The sequence below is a fragment of the Drosophila takahashii genome, chromosome 2R, assembly GCF_030179915.1.
Source record: "Drosophila takahashii strain IR98-3 E-12201 chromosome 2R, DtakHiC1v2, whole genome shotgun sequence".
In the NCBI taxonomy this organism is placed as follows: Eukaryota; Metazoa; Arthropoda; class Insecta; order Diptera; family Drosophilidae; genus Drosophila; species Drosophila takahashii.
The window spans coordinates 10,313,835-10,329,999 of NC_091679.1; the positions used below are offsets into that span (position 1 = coordinate 10,313,835).

Consider the following 16,165-nt stretch of genomic DNA (forward strand, 5'->3'; position numbering starts at 1 on the left):
ATGGCTAGATCGACTCGGCTAGTGACCCTGATCAAGAATATATATATTTTATAGGGTCGGAAACGCTTCCTTCTACCTGTTACATACTTTTGCACGAATCTAATATACCCTTTTACTCTACGAGTAACGGGTATAATTATATAAATAAAACATGTCTTGTACTGTACTCAAACCCGGTTCAAAAAAAAAATTAAAATTAATTAGATAAGAATTGTTAAAATACCTCAAACGCGCCTCAAATGCTGCGTGAATTTCCAAATCAGAGCTTAATTCTAAAATTATTCTTAAAAAATTTGTCTGGTACATTTCACATGGAATGAGCCAATGCACTATGGGAAAAGAGTCAATTTTTTTGGCATAAAATCAACTTATTTTACAAATTATTTTTAAAAATTAAATATATTTTGTGAATTTACATACCCTAATTAGCCAAGAACAGTTATCTAAGATTTTTACTAACAACACTATAGTGTTGATAAGCGAACAAAGTCAGCTCATCGATTGACTTTGTTGTGTGCGTAAATTAGTGAAAAATCTTTCAAACTTTCAGTGCTTATTTTGTGGAGCAACAAAATGGTTTATTATTTCTGATCATGTCAAATCGTAGCAAAGGTATTTATAAATTTATCTTAGATTACATGTTTTGATTATTATGGCTTGTTGTTCAACTGTGAACTGTTTTAAATGTGTATCTTCTTTCAAATATTAATTTAAGATAACTGCCAGTCAGGACACTTGCTACTATTTAAAAAATCATTACATCAGATATTGTAAGCTCGGTTCAATTTAAATTCGATTTTTATGCCCGTTACTCGTGTAGTAAAAGGGTATATTGTATTCGTGCAAAAGTATGTAACAGGGAGAAGGAAGCGTTTCCGACCCCATAAAGTATATATATTCTTGCTCAGGATCACTAGCCGAGTCGATCTAGCCATGTCCGTCTGTCCGTCTGTCTGTCCGTCTGTCCGTCTGTCCGTCTGTCCGTCTGTCTGTCTGTATGAACGCTGAGATCTTGGAAACTATATAAGCTAGAAGATTGGCATTTTGCATGCAGATTTTAGGAGTTCCTACGCAGCGCAAGTTTGTTTCAAAATGGTGCCACGCCCCCGCTAACGCCCACAATCGCTAATATACGATTTTAAAAATGTTAATATTTTGGAAAAGTAAAAATGCAGTTTTATTGTGTTTATCAATACTTATCGAAATGTAAAAGAAATTTTTCAAATCGGACCATTCGTTAAAAAGTTATGCGTGATCAAAGTTTTCTATTTTTATCTCCATCTCCCTCGCACTCCCTTTACCTGAGTAACGGGTATCTGATAGTCGGGGCACCCGACTATAACGTTCTCTCTTGTTTTAGCTTAAAACTAACAAGTTTGTTTGTGTTCCGTGGTGTACAACTTATAAATGGCACAAAGTTGCAAAAAGGTAAAAACGCAAAATTATTACCAAATGTATCCTTAATTTCGCAAAACTAATAATTTTTGCAACTTTTTGCACGTTTTTTAAAAAAAATGACTTAAATCCAGCAATTTATAAACATAAAAAAAAATATTTTTAAATAAAAAAACAATCTAAGTGGCTTTCAGTAATTTTAAAAATTGAATTTATGGAAAGGGACAAGTCAAGTGAAAATCCTGGCTGCAAAGGGCTAAAATATAAAGAAGCTGGACCCCCGTTAAAGCTAAAATTGGCATCTGGTCTTAGATAATATTTCACTTTTCTTGTACATGTCAGCAATTTTTTTTTTGACAAATTTTAAAAATTAATGTAATCCGAAATTATTTTACCGTCTTACCAATACAAATACAAAGTTTTTAAAATCCCTGCCAATTAATTTGAATATGCGGCGTGGGCGGTGGATGAAAGCAATGGTCCGATTCAAAAAGCAACAAAAACCGAAATTACAGCTTTATCTTAATAGTATATATAAAAAATTTCTAAATTGTATCCCTAAAACTAAAGTTTATGCCAAAAAAATAGACTTTTTTCCCATAGTGCAATGTGTTTAACCATTATTATTATTATTATTATGCCCGATCAAAATTTTAAATTTCCATCTCCTTCGCACTCTCCTTGTTGCTGAAAGGAAACTAGCCAGCGAATATTTGGGACCTTACGAATTTTCCAAAGTTAAAGTGAACGGTCGATACAACATTTGGAAAGCAGCTGAAGTAGAAGGTCCATCTAACACCACAACCAGCTGTGATTATATGAAGCTGTATCGTTTTGTCTAGAACAATGAAGATGATTGGTCATCTAGGACAGATGAGAAGTCAGGAATGGCCGAATGTAAGATTGGTTCATAGGTTAAGAATTATCATAACAGAAGAGGGTATTATACCTAACAGAAAAAGAAACCAGCAGAAGCAGAAAAAAGACTAATAAAGCAATCGTGAGGATGATATGAAAAAGACGTCGGCTGAAATAAACTTTCGCTGCGTAGGCAACCCAAGAATATGTGGGGTATCCCAACTTTCTAGCTTTTGTAGTTTCCGAGATCTCAGCGTTCATACAGACAGACAGATGGATATGGGTAGATCGACTAGGCTAGTGATCCTGTTCGGAAACGCTTCCTTCTCCGTGTTACATACTTTTGCACGAATACAATATACCCTTTTACTCTACGAGTTACGGGTATATCCAGGTGGTTTTTCTTTCCATAATCGTTTTCCATAATCTGTTTTATATGCAAAACGGGTAGGGTATTCAAACCTACGCGCTAATAGTGCCAACATTTTGTGCGGGTAAATAAAGAAAAAAAAAAAGATTGCTATAGTCGAGTGCCGCGACTATCAAATACCCGGTACTCCCGACACGCATCGGGTCCAAGGTCACAGATGTCCCGTTAGTTACCGGTGCATCTTCTTTGTGCTGGCCCAAAGTCCACGGACTTACCGTTCTACCTCTTTGCCCTTTGGCGGCAAGGGTCCAAGGTCCGGCGCGGCACCGATTTTAGACGGTCTCTCCGCTTTGGCTGGGTCCAAGGTCCAGTATTTACCAGTGGGTTTGAATACCCTTGAATTCTCCCGCATTTTCGCTGCCTTCGTTGTTGCTAGGGGCTCTCCTGCCTCGAGATTTGTGGGGAGTTTTAAGACTCCTCACATCTCCACCTTCCTTCGAAAATTTGATTTAGATGTTGCTTTTCCCTCCCGGGCGTACTCCGTCCATGTTGTCGATACCAGTTATCGGTGTCCAGCGTTGCTATTTCCATTCCAGCCCATCCCGAATTTCCATTATTTACATTGTCCAGGTGAATGAATTTCGAAATTTGTTTTGTTTTTTTTCCCTCCTATAGCCAGTTTTCCTTTGCAGCTCCGTGATCACTTGCTCCCGCACATGGACATGTGGTGGAAACCTATACTACAGTCCCGCTGCTGTCGGTTACTGCGGGCATGGTGTCTGTGGTGATTGTAGTTGCTGCCGTGTTTTCGCCTGAGAAACAAATGGGCCGGCAGGTCAAATCCGAGTATTTAGCCTTGCCGCAAGTCTACCGTATCCCCGACGCCTGGCACAAACTCTTGATCCGCGCTCACCTTACCGGTAACTCATCATTCTCTCGTCGTCTCACTGATCTCACTGTTGCAGTCTCAGCCTTGTGTTAGTGTCTGGATCTGGGTGTAGAGCACTCGGTTGTTACGGTACTCTCACGGCCAAGCACTTGACTAAATCCTCGCTCGTTTAGTCTTGCTCTCTTGGTAAACTTGTCGCACGAATACTTCCGCTCGCGAATCTTGGTTGACTGTCTCCTGTACTCCGACTGCCAGCGTCGCGTCTTCCGACCGACAAGTACGGTGCCTCCCGACGGTTCGAACTGCCGCCATTACAAAATTAACTCATTATTTATTTACCTCGATGGGTGTCATAAAATCGTAATTGCTATTAGTAAAATTATTTTGAGCATGGGACTAGAGTGTCATTATACCCGTTACTCGTATGGTAAAAGGGTATATTGTATTCGTGCAAAAGTATGTAACAGCTATTTTTTTGTTTTTATAAGTTTGTTGTTGTAACTTTTTTTATTCAATTATTCACAATTATAATTAACACAATTAATTATAACAAAAAACTTTTAATAACACAGGGCCTCAACACTACTACTATTTTAACCGCAACTGTATGCTTTTATATTTTTTGACTCTGTGTTCTATCATTTATTTCTCCCTTAAAAAATCCTAAAATTATTCTAAGTAGGGCGTTTGAAAGATAAAGAGTGTATCTTTTAAAAACTTTAACAACAAAACAATCACCAATTTTCGTACTTTGAGGTCCTTGGGCTAAGAATTCTTGCGTCGGGAATTTTTTGGAAAACGCAGTTTAGTTTGGAATTTGTAACAAATTCAAAAATATACCATTCATCGAGGTAAATTTTAGATGTTGCATAGATTTTTTTTTCTTCGGTATCTTTTTATTTATAGCGCTGAAATGTTACCCGAATTGTTTATATATTTATTTGGACTACATATATTAAGAATCCTAAGAACTTATTGTCTTTATAGTAAATATGCGCCAAAAAGAATATGCTAAAAATGGGAAAACTTTGTATTGCTTATATTTATTAAAAAAAAGGTTAGATGTATAATTTCGAATTTATTAGTGAGAACCATATTTTAAAAGAAAGAAGGTTGATTTAAAAAATATTTCCATTATTGCGATTCCATCCCGCCGTCGCTATCGCTCTGGTCGCTGTTACTACCGTCTGCTTTCCTTCAAAAAACTGTGTTTTTACAGGATTTGAGCTAATCAGGAGCGACTTATTTTTATACCCGTTACTCGTAGAGTAAAAGGGTATACAAGATTCGTGCAAAAGTATGTAACAGGTAGAAGGAAGCGTTTCCGACCCTATAAACTATATATATTCTTGATCAGGATCACTAGCCGAGTCGATCTAGCCATGTCCGTCTGTCCGTCTGTCCGTCTGTCTGTCTGTATGAACGCTGAGATCTCGGAAACTATAAAAGCTAGAAGATTGACATTTCGCATGCAGATTCTAGGAGTTCCTACGCAGCGCAAGTTTGTTTCAAAAGGGTGCCACGCCCCCTCTAACGCCCACAATCGCTAATATACGATTTTAAAAATTTCAATATTTCGGAAAAGTAAAAATGCAGTTTTATGGTGTTTATCAATACCTATGTAGAAGAAATTTTTTAAATCGGACCATTCGTTAAAAAGTTACGGCGGATCAAAGTTTTTATCTCCATCTCCTTCGCACTTCCTTTAGCTGAGTAACGGGTACCTGATAGTCGGGGCACCCAATTATAGCGTTCTCTCTTGTTTTGAATTGTCCTGGTTGCTCTTCTATTCATTTTCCTCGAAAAACATTCTCTTGACTTTTTGAAGTCCTTGTAATCAATTTCTTGAGCTTCCTCTGAAAGTTGACCCACACAATTCACGATGGTGGAATTATTTTGAATGTGTAACTTCAGCACCGTGAATTCAAAAATTGTGTATTAAAAGTGCCAAAAACAGGAAACTGAAACAAAGCAGATGAGCGACACAGCTGATCCAAACAACTGACCGAAACAGCTTACAAAACCATGACATTCAAAAATAATGGAAACGTTTGTGAAATACCTCGCAACTTTGAATTAAATTAACTGTCTTGGGGCAGAAGGGGGGAGGTGCGTGGCACCTCCATAAAACAAATTTGCCCTGATATTTTTCTCAAAAAAGCAGTATTTTTCATTCGCGTTTGGGGGGGTCAAACGTCATTTTAGACCATAAGTATGTTCGCCAATATGGCTTAGAATCCAAAAACAACCTAAAAAAAAAAAACTTGCGAAAAAATTTCTAAAATTCTTATTGCTTGCGTAAGTTATCAGCTGCACAGAACAGAAACAAATTAATTTTTCGACACAAATCCTTACACTAATTTTCTTCACAACATTAGTACTTTGTCCAAAACATATTGTTTAAATATAGAATGCCATACTGGATTGAGCATGTAATTAAATTTCAAATCGATTAGCGTGTAAATCTAGAAAATAAGCTTGTTTTCTTAAAAAAATACACCAAAACATTGCTTAAACATACCTCTTTCTCTAAAAGATAGCTCTCCAAAAACCAATATGATTATTTTGGTTAAGATTTATGAAGTTAGAGGCAATATTTTTGTTTAGGTAACGAAAAGGTAAATAAAAACTAAATACACTTTGCGATTTAGCTAATATGGGGTTTCTAGAAGGTATCCACTGTAGACAACTTTTATAAGGGAAACCAATATTAATGCGAAGCAATGTTTTGCTTTATATATTCGACTAATTTAAGAAGACATCAAGAAAGGCAATTCCATATTACTGCATTTTACCATTGATATTTTGTTTCAGTATTTTTGTTTTCACATTAATTTTTCACCTTGATTAGAATTATATTAATAATTAGGAAGGCAGGTGGGCGGGGAAGCCGTGAATCAAATTGCTTAAACATTTGAATTTGTTTAAACAATATGAGGCACGTGTAATAAAGAGCAAGAGAATCAATTGGTTTGAATATTTATTGTTCTTTTAATATTATCAATGCGATTTGAATTTTAGTTCACAAAAATCGGTTACAAAATGTCATATGTAAGTATGTTGTGGAAATGTAAATAAAAAATTCTTTTAGCATAAGGATATCAGTATATCTTGAATTTAAATTTGATCGAATCTCAATTCCTTACATTCCTTACACACGCATATATGTATCTAATGGCTGTGTGTGTAAAATACGCATTTTTTGGATACCCTTCAGTTCTGGAGTGGTGACACATGACAAATTCATTAAGCCAAACGAACGGCCGCTGCCGACGTCAGCAGAGAAGTCGGCGCAGCGTAGAAGACTGCGGACGAAATCTATCGTGCAAGAAAGGGAAGCCGATTTTCATATATTGCTTTCACTTTTTCTGTCTTATAATCTGCCTGCACTCGGCCAATTTCGGTCAGTCCGTCATTCTCTTTTGCGCTTAACCGTTATGTTCAGCTAGCGACCAAAATTTGGCTGGAATAATTTTCGTGACGCAGCGACATGTGTATGCCCTTACATTTTGTGAGCATTATTATATATCAAAATAAACAAATTAATTTCCTGTTATAAATTTCATAAAATTTGAATTTACTTAAACAATACATTTACCTAATTCAATTTTTTATTTAACTTGATGTTATAAGTTCATTTTTTAGTTGAATAAAATGGTCCATTAATATTTATTTAAATATTATAACACTAACAGTTTTAAGAAATTGCGTTTTTACTAAACAAATACAAATTATTTAGTCGGATATATACCGCTTTAGAAAGGGTGTAGGAGCATTGGCACGCGCCAACAGCGAAGATGAAACAAAAGAAATCGGGTAAAGGGGTAAGAAGAAGACTTGGTGCATCGCATTATTTTCAAGGTTTTCTGAGAGAAGGAGTGTTTGGCGCGGTTAATAAAATATTTTGTGACAAGTGATATATACATAAATTAAAGTCAGGTAAGTGCTACCTTAAATGTAAGATATTGTGATAGACTTAGCTTTAACTTGCAACAATTTTGAAAGTGATTTGTGTTTTGCAAAAAAAACCTAGAAAGTTCTGTGTGCATTAGCCGAAAGTGGCAAGCTGAAATGCTTTGTAACAATTAGAAACAAAACAAAAATAAATATATATATATGTATATTTACAGATCCAGAAAGTGACCAAAATAATAATTTATCGAAATGCCTGAAGCTGATTATTTCAGATAGTCTGGTTATTGACTACAATCTGGACGGAAGCAGCGGCAAAAAATCTTTAAAAGCACGCAAAGGGCTATATGCGGTGCTTAATGGTCAGTAAGCAATTATTTGAATATTAAATACAAATTGTAATATTTGTTCTTTAAATTTTTTCAGGAGCGTTGACCCACCAATCCGAAGACCCGATAAGAAATGTAAATGAATGCAATGAAATAAATAAAATTAAATAAATGAATATAAAATACCATAATTTGTATTTTTTTTTTGTTTTGTAATAAAATTGCTGATGACATTTTGGAAAAAGTCACTCGTGAAATCATGCGAGACATGTCACAGGGTGGTGACGTCTCATATGACCAATTCGTATAAGGCACTGGTGATATCACGAGTGACTTCGAAAAAATGTCATTGAAGCTATCACTATGGTACGGGGTAGGAACTCTCGAACAAAAGTCTCTATGGAAAATCACGAGTGCGTCACGAGTGCCAAATGACCTGTCACGAGTGATTCACCCGGTGATTCACGAGTGAAAACTGATTTCTGGAACTGAAGGGTATATTTATTTTGTGCGTGTGTGTGTACATAGCAGAGCAAATCATTCTTTCTTTTTGTTTTTTACAAATCCAAAGTTTGTCGATAACTCAACATTTCAAAACTAGTAAATAGTTTGCTGATCGGGCTTTTGCATTTTAAACAAGAAAGGAAGCTACCTTCGGCCAGCCGAAGCTTATATACCCTTGCAGATGAAAGAATACTAACTCGGTGCAGTTCCAGGGATCCCAGAATCAGCGTTTCTATTTATTTAAATTTTGGTTTTAAGTAGTCAAGAATCAAAACGTCCAAATTAGTACTGTGGTGGGATTATGGTGGGAAAGTCATGGTGTGGGGATCAGTTGAAGCCTCGGGAGTAGGAAACTTGGTCTTCGTCGAGGGCATTATACACACATACACACAATGTGTGTGTACAAAGGTTTTCGTTTCATTCAAAACAAGAAATTTGAAAACAACAAATTCCAATTTACAAACAAGTATACATATTTGTGCGCAAATTAAAATTGCATTGATAACATTGTAACTGATAAAAAGTATACAAGTTCACGACTTTTACTTGGATCACTTTTATCTCTAAAGATTATAAAATGAAAGACCGATTTTTAAGGGAACCGTAAGAGCTAGAGCAGCCAAATTTTTTCACAGTATTTCATTGGGGGAGTAGGCGCCCACTAAGGTCCGACATGTCCCCCCAGTGGCCCCAAACAGCTCCAATATCCATATTTAGAGCAAAAAATCATTAGATTTACTTAAGCTTAGCTTCTAAAGTGGTTGGACTTTCGAAATTTTGATTTTGCAGAATTTTAGGTCTTGAAAGGGCCTAATTAGAAATCTAAAAGAAATTTCGATATCCCCCATAATTTTGGGGCTACATTTAAAATTAACTTTTCGATTTAAAAAATCTAAACCGATGCTCCGATCGAGATGATTTTTTGGTAAATGGTTATTCTATGGCCCAAATGCTTAAGTTTAATTTTTTTAATTTTTAACATTTTTTTAAAGTATTTTTAACGAATTTATTTTGATTTCCTAAGCTATTGCGTTGCATTTTGTGGGAGCCCGCCGAGAGAGCGAAACCCAGAGAGCGGATGGCAAGACAGCGACGGCCGGTAGTGCTGCAGGGAAAGGGGAGGGCAAAGAGGCAATTTAAGTTAAATTTGTTTTGGATTTTAAAAACTTAAACTCCGATCAAAATGATTTTCGATCAATAGTCAGTCCTGTGGACCAAATGCTTAGGTTTTATTTTTTATTTTGTAGCAGAAGTAAGAACCTTATTTAATTTCCAACATGGAAGAAAATAGAAAATTACTACAAATTCTGTAAGCAAAGCCAAAATGTTTCCAAGTTAAATATTAATCTTAAGATTCGAACTTTTGACCAAATACGTATGTACATATGTATATTTGGATATGTTTTGATTTGCTTATATGTATGTACAATACATGTACACACACACAATGTGTGTGTATGTTTCTATTCGAAAGTAGATAATGTGCTTAAATACAAATAAAATAATTTATTTCCTTTCAGCCAATGCAAAATTGAAAGAGTTTAAAATTAATAATTATCAATCAAATGTGGAATCGGAAAATAATAAGTTACTTCGCTACTTTTGTATGGGATGTCAATCTTTTCGTGTGTGTACAAATGTTTTCGTTTCATTCAAAACAATAAATTTAAAAATAACAAATTCGAATTTAGAAACAAGTGTAAACTTGCGCGCAAATTAAAATTGCATTGATAACATTGTAACTGATAGAAGGTATAAAAATGCACTTCTTTTACTTAGATCGCATTCATTTATTATATAGCTCTACCAGTAGCCTTCGGATTCTCTCTCTTGAAGAATCTTCTAGAAGAATGTTTACGCAAAGGGTTTCAACAAACGCGCAAATAATATATAAGAAAGTCCTGACAACCTAATTTCCAAACTACAAACTAATTTTGAGCGAACGAAGTCGCTCCGGGTATAGCTAGTTTTCTTATATTTGTTTGAATATTCCTATGGTAGCCTTAAGATATAGTGGTCCGATCCGGATCGCTCCGACATATGTACAACCTGCAATAGAAAGAAGACCTTCGGGAAAGTTTCATCGCGATAGCTTTAAAACTGAGACTCTAGTTCGCATATAAACGGACAGACGGACATGGTTAGATAGACTCGGCTATTGGTGCTGATCAAGAATATATATACTTTATGTGGTCGGAAACGTCTCCTTCACTGCGTTGCAAACATCTGACTGAAATTATAATACCCTCTACAAGGGTATAAAAACAATAGCAATTTTAGGGAAAATTTCGACTGTAAAATTCAGCTTAATGGGATTTTTGTAAATTTAACGTTTACTTAAGAAAAAGGCGCAAAAGAAAAGATTTGCGATATAATCGATTTTTTAACCTCGCATTTTAAACGTGTTGAGTGTGGAAGTGTCGTTTTAAATGTGTTGGCTGTGGTATTTTCATTTTCCCCTTGCGCGGTCACACGTAAAGTGCGACAGCAGAACATCCCAGCGGGAAAGTGAGAAGTTTGTTTTTGTGTTCTTGAAATCCTGTTCCTTTTTGTAGGCGGCGGTGTGGGGATAGATAATTTCTGAACGTTAAATGGGGGTGGGTTTCTGAGTAGCATCAATATCAGGCCACTTATGCGCTGTGTGATTTCTGTGGCACTACGATTATAATATTTTTTAACAAAAAAATCACCAACTTATAATATTCAAAAATCCTATGATTTACACCAAAACCAAAAGACTTGTTCTCACATTTAGTTTTAATTTTTAGTAATTTTAAAATTCGTAAAAAAATATTAATAATTGTTAATCAAAAAAATTAAACTATATAACTATTATCATAATGTCTATAATGATAATATTAATTTATTTTACTCAACATTTTTCAAATAATAATAAGGATGAATGTGGGATTCAACAAAATTATAGAGAAAAGCCACGGTAAGACGATTAAAATATTTGATCACATTTATCAAGGAATTACATTAAATTACAAAGAAAACTATTGTTGTTTTTTACATTTTTAAACATTTTCTGTGAAATAAAATAATTTGATCGTCAGATCGTGGCCTAAGCCATTTTTAAGTGTTGTTAAAATATAAAAATTCGTGTTGGTGGTATTGATAACACGAAAAATGCCTAATATACCTATAATATACGTAACCTTTAATGATTACGGTCCCTGAAAAGTATTTTTTAAACGAAATACTTATTTGGCGCCAAAGTGTGACCGGACTTTACAACGAAATTTATATCAAATCTGCATTTAGTATTATCAAGTATATGATGCAGGGTCACATCATTTTTAAATTTGTTGGAAAAAGTGAAAAAAAAGTGAAAATAGTTAATTTTAATCTAAAAAACAATAAAAAGGTGAGTGATAAAATGAATTTTGTCTTTTTATAACCTTTATTTCAGCGTTACAAAGGTTAGTATCACAGATATTTTCCCCATTAATAAATATACGCCTCCGGATGCTATCTTCAACACAAATTCTGCATTTCATTGACACTTGAAATGTTTTTAATCTTTACCAGTGGTAAATGGTGTGAGGTGTTCATTAAATGGTTGTATAAATAGTACTTCAGTACTAACTTAGTTGTTTAACTTAATCAAAATATTACATTTATTTCATCCAGGCCGACTGAGACTTCTTGGGACCAGAAGTGTTGCGCCTGCGCTTGTCATATTTTATTTTTTCTTCTCATAGTTTTTGATATAGATACCCGACATAAAACAACTGAACAGAGGGTAAATGATCGGCCATGGCAAACCAGGCATAATTTCTGGAGAGATCCTTTAATTTTGTGCGGAGACCTAATAATGGTAATTACTCTTATTATTATTCCTGGTCTTACATTCATATCTAAATTATGTTTGATATTTTCAGAAGACAGACAAGAAATGGATATCTAAGTACTGCATTCGGCCAAGCAAAACCCGGGAATGCTTCAGGCATTAAAAATTTGTAGTTCCAATGCTTCGATTGTAAATATTATTAATAAATACACAAACAAATATTACAAAAAACATGATTTTTATTGTGGAAAATCAGATACTGCAAAGCAGTGCAAAACCAAAACTGCGAGGGTCTGGAAAAACCAAAACTGGGAGGGTGTAGAAAAGCAGATATTGCAAGTGGAGGAAAACCATAACTGGGTACGTGTGGAAAATCTATAATGCGGGAAGTCGAAAAACCAGTGGATTTTGTCCTGCATTCTTCTGCCAGAGATCCAGATAGAAACCTCATTTCCCCCTTACTTTTTGTGTCACCCCCGTGTATTTTGAAACCAGAGATGGAAGAAATGTAAGGGGTGAATGAGGTTTAGTCCCTTCCGCTTCTATGGAGAAACCTCTTGAAAATATGTTATTTTCCAGAGGAATTTTCCCGGTGGGTAGTAGAGATACTTACACCCATAGCTCGCAAATAACTGTTGACCGATTCGTGCGGTCCCCAAATAACTGTTTTTCTCTGAGACTTGAAGCAAACAATCAGAGAGCAACCGATTGAATTGTTCGTACAGAAATTTTGCTCGCACTCAGCCGACGAGCAGTTTTTTCGGCTTTCTTTTGCTCGGCTCGCTTACAGACCGATTGCTCCTGAACGACGTTTCAAAAAGTCTTTTGCGCATGTGTTATCGTTAACGTGCTTGGGCGATATTGCTCTCCCTTTCACTCGCACGTACTTTCAAAGGGAATACATTGTATAGTTGTATTAGTGAAAAGACTTTTTGCGATGACTTTTTCAGTCAATCGGTCTTTTAATAAGTCTCCCTGTGCGAGCGACATTCGTATCTCTCATTGAACGAGGTTCGTAACAGAGCGTCTCACGAACAGCTCAACGTAAAAGGCTCAACCGAAAACCAAAACGAAAGGAAACGAAGTGTGCTGCGCAGAGAGAGAACGAGGGGCATGCTATTTTTCGGTTGTTCTCGGGAGTAAAGCGTAAGGAAAAAAACGGTTAACAGTTATTTGCATGCTTTGCTTACACCACTAAATAAATACAGTACAATTATTGTACGCGGAGATGTAAAAAAAAATTTTTTGGAAAAATTTTATCGACAACCATTATGTGTGTTTCAAAATTATACGACACCAACACACATATTTTTTGAAAATTTGAAGAGTTGTTGTTGTTTATAGAAAGCGAAACATTTAAATGCAATGTATGATGTGTACGAAAAAAAATACCACGCGTCCTTGATCCTCTTTTTAGGGACTTAACGCTAATTTTTCGAAATATGGTCTATTTTTCGGCTATGTGCGATCGTTTCATAATTATACGACACCATTGATTTTTTCCGGTTCCAATGATCAAAGTTAACCGAAAAATTTTTTCTGGTTAAATATAAACTAAAAGGTTCCAATTTGAGCGTAATCCAGCCCAAAGGTCCTTTCAATCTTCAACCCCAACATAAATATTGAATATGTCTCTGTACACCTTAAAAAAGTAGTTTTTCGAAGTCATATCCCAAAATTCGTCTTAACTTTTGTATGGTCAATATTCTTAACCCTTTTGAATCAAATAAAAATCCTGTTCAGTTCATTACGTGCACGAAACAGACCTAAAAAATCATTTTTTTATGAACTGCCCTTTTGGAACAAAACTGTTTTATTCCAAAAATATTTGATTTTGGGCGATACTTTCTGTCCAAATGCAAAAATTTGTTCTTCAAAACCTTAATAAACTTTCCACATTTCACGATTGGAACAGTTAAAACGCGATCCCAGTCCGTGTCACTTTAAAGTTTTTTTCGAAATTTTTTCATACGAATTTGAGTGTTTTCTTCATGGGATTTCATTCAGGAGCGTATACTTGGCATCCCGTTTTGTAATGTTCCAGCATTAAATGTGAAAAGTTGATTAAGGTTTTAAAGAACAAATTCCTTAATTTTGAGACGTAGTAGCGACCGAAATCAAATATTTTTGGAATAAATACGATTTTTTCCAAACACGCAGTTTTTTAAAAAATGATTTTTGAGATCTGTTTCATTTTTAAATGAAAAAAAAGTGACAATAGTTAATTTTAATCTAAAAAACAATAAAAAGGTGAGTGATAAAATAAATGTTGTCTTTTTATAATCTTCAATTCGGCGTTACAAAGGTTAGTATCACAGATATTTTCGTCATTAATAAATAAACGCCTCCGGATGCTATCTTCAACACAAATTCTGCATTTCAGTGACACTTGAAATGTTTTTAATCTTTACCAGTGGTAAATGGTGTGAGGTGTTCATTAAATGGTTGTATAAATAGCAATTCAGTACTAACTTAGTTGTTTAACTTAATCAAAATATTACATTTATTTCAGCCAGGCCGACTGGGACTTCTTGGGACCAGAAGTGTTGCGCCTACGTTTGTCATATTTTATTTTTTCTTCTCATAGTTTTTGATATAGATACCCGACATAAAACAACTGAACAGAGGGTAAATGATCGGCCATGGCAAACCAGGCATAATTTCTGGAGAGATCCTTTAATTTTGTGCGGAGACCTAATAATGGTAATTACTCTTATTATTATTCCTGGTCTTACATTCATATCTAAATTATTTTTGATATTTTCAGAAGACAGACAAGAAATGGATATCTAAGAACTGCATTCGGCCAAGCAAAACCCGGGAATGCTTCAGGCATTACAAATTTTCAGTTCCAATGCTTCGATTGTAAATATTATTAATAAATACACAAACAAATATTACAAAAAACATGATTTTTATTGTGGAAAATCAGATACTGCAAAGCAGTGCAAAACCAAAACTGCGAGGGTCTGGAAAAACCAAAACTGGGAGGGTGTAGAAAAGCAGATATTGCAAGTGGAGGAAAACCATAACTGGGTACGTGTGGAAAATCTATAATGCGGAAAGTCGAAAAACCAGTGGATTTTGTCCTGCATTCTTCTGCCAGAGATCCAGATAGAAACCTCATTTCCCCCTTACTTTTTGTGTCACCCCCGTGTATTTTGAAACCAGAGATGGAAGAAATGTAAGGGGTGAATGAGGTTTTGTCCCTTCCGCTTCTATGGAGAAACCTCTTGAAAATATGTTATTTTCCAGAGGAATTTTCCCGGTGGGATACATACATACATACATGCGCCAGCAAAACATACATACACACATATGGGGAGGCCGTGACGTCACATCAGGTTAGCCAAATTTGAAAATATTGGGGACTTGATTAAGGATGCTGAATCTCCAAAAAATTTAAATGCAGTTATTTGCGGTTATTATTTGCATAAGATTATGAACATCACATTTTAAACCATTTTAACAACATTTATAACAGAGAAATGGCAAAAAAAAAAAATTTTAAAAAAAGCAAATCGATTTTTGGGGCACTTTGCGGTTGTTTTTTGTTTTAATCTCTACGTCACACTCTGCGCCTAATTATTTCTGAATTAATTTAATTTTTCTAGATTTTTAGGTCAATCCGTTCTGGGTGGAATTTGCTACTGACCAAATTTTACCCCTCCAATTCTATTAAATTAGAGATGGGGTCGGAAACGCTTCCTTCTAGCTGTTACATACTTTTGCACGAATACAATATACTATTTTATTCTACGAGTAACGGGTATAAAAATTTTTAAATCTGTAAAAATAGTTAAGGGCTCAAATTTATTATTCCTATTTTTTGTTTTTTTTTTTCGCGCGGAGTCCCACGGCCAAACCGACCGAGGGGCGCTGCCGTGTATTGTATGGCACGATTCGCGAGATAATGGACGCGAAATAGAAAATAAAGATATAGTTCGAGGAATAAAAAGTAGGATCTAATTCTGCGCTAGGAAATTTAATGTTAATCGTTTTAGGAGAGGCAGGAGTAAGAATTTGATATAATAGGATAAAGTCTATTATAGTCAGAACATAGTACTCTGAAAGGTTCATGCATGTCATAGTTAGATCAACAGTGATTTAAA

General features: G+C 35.2%; 1 protein-coding gene and 1 long non-coding RNA gene across 3 annotated transcripts in view; one reads left to right on the top strand and one right to left on the bottom strand.

The window, feature by feature from the left end:
• The window catches only part of LOC138912734 (transcriptional regulator ATRX homolog), a 1,213,613-nt gene that overhangs the window by 625,080 nt on the left and 572,368 nt on the right, over positions 1-16,165 (bottom strand). The window lies entirely within an intron of this gene.
• On the top strand, positions 6,757-7,944 carry LOC138912737 (uncharacterized). 2 transcript variants are annotated; one of them, XR_011418294.1, is made up of 3 exons: positions 6,766-7,451; positions 7,643-7,786; positions 7,851-7,944. It is a non-coding gene; the product is annotated as an uncharacterized lncRNA (long non-coding RNA). The 2 variants fall into 2 exon arrangements; XR_011418293.1 differs by having other exon boundaries at positions 6,757-7,786.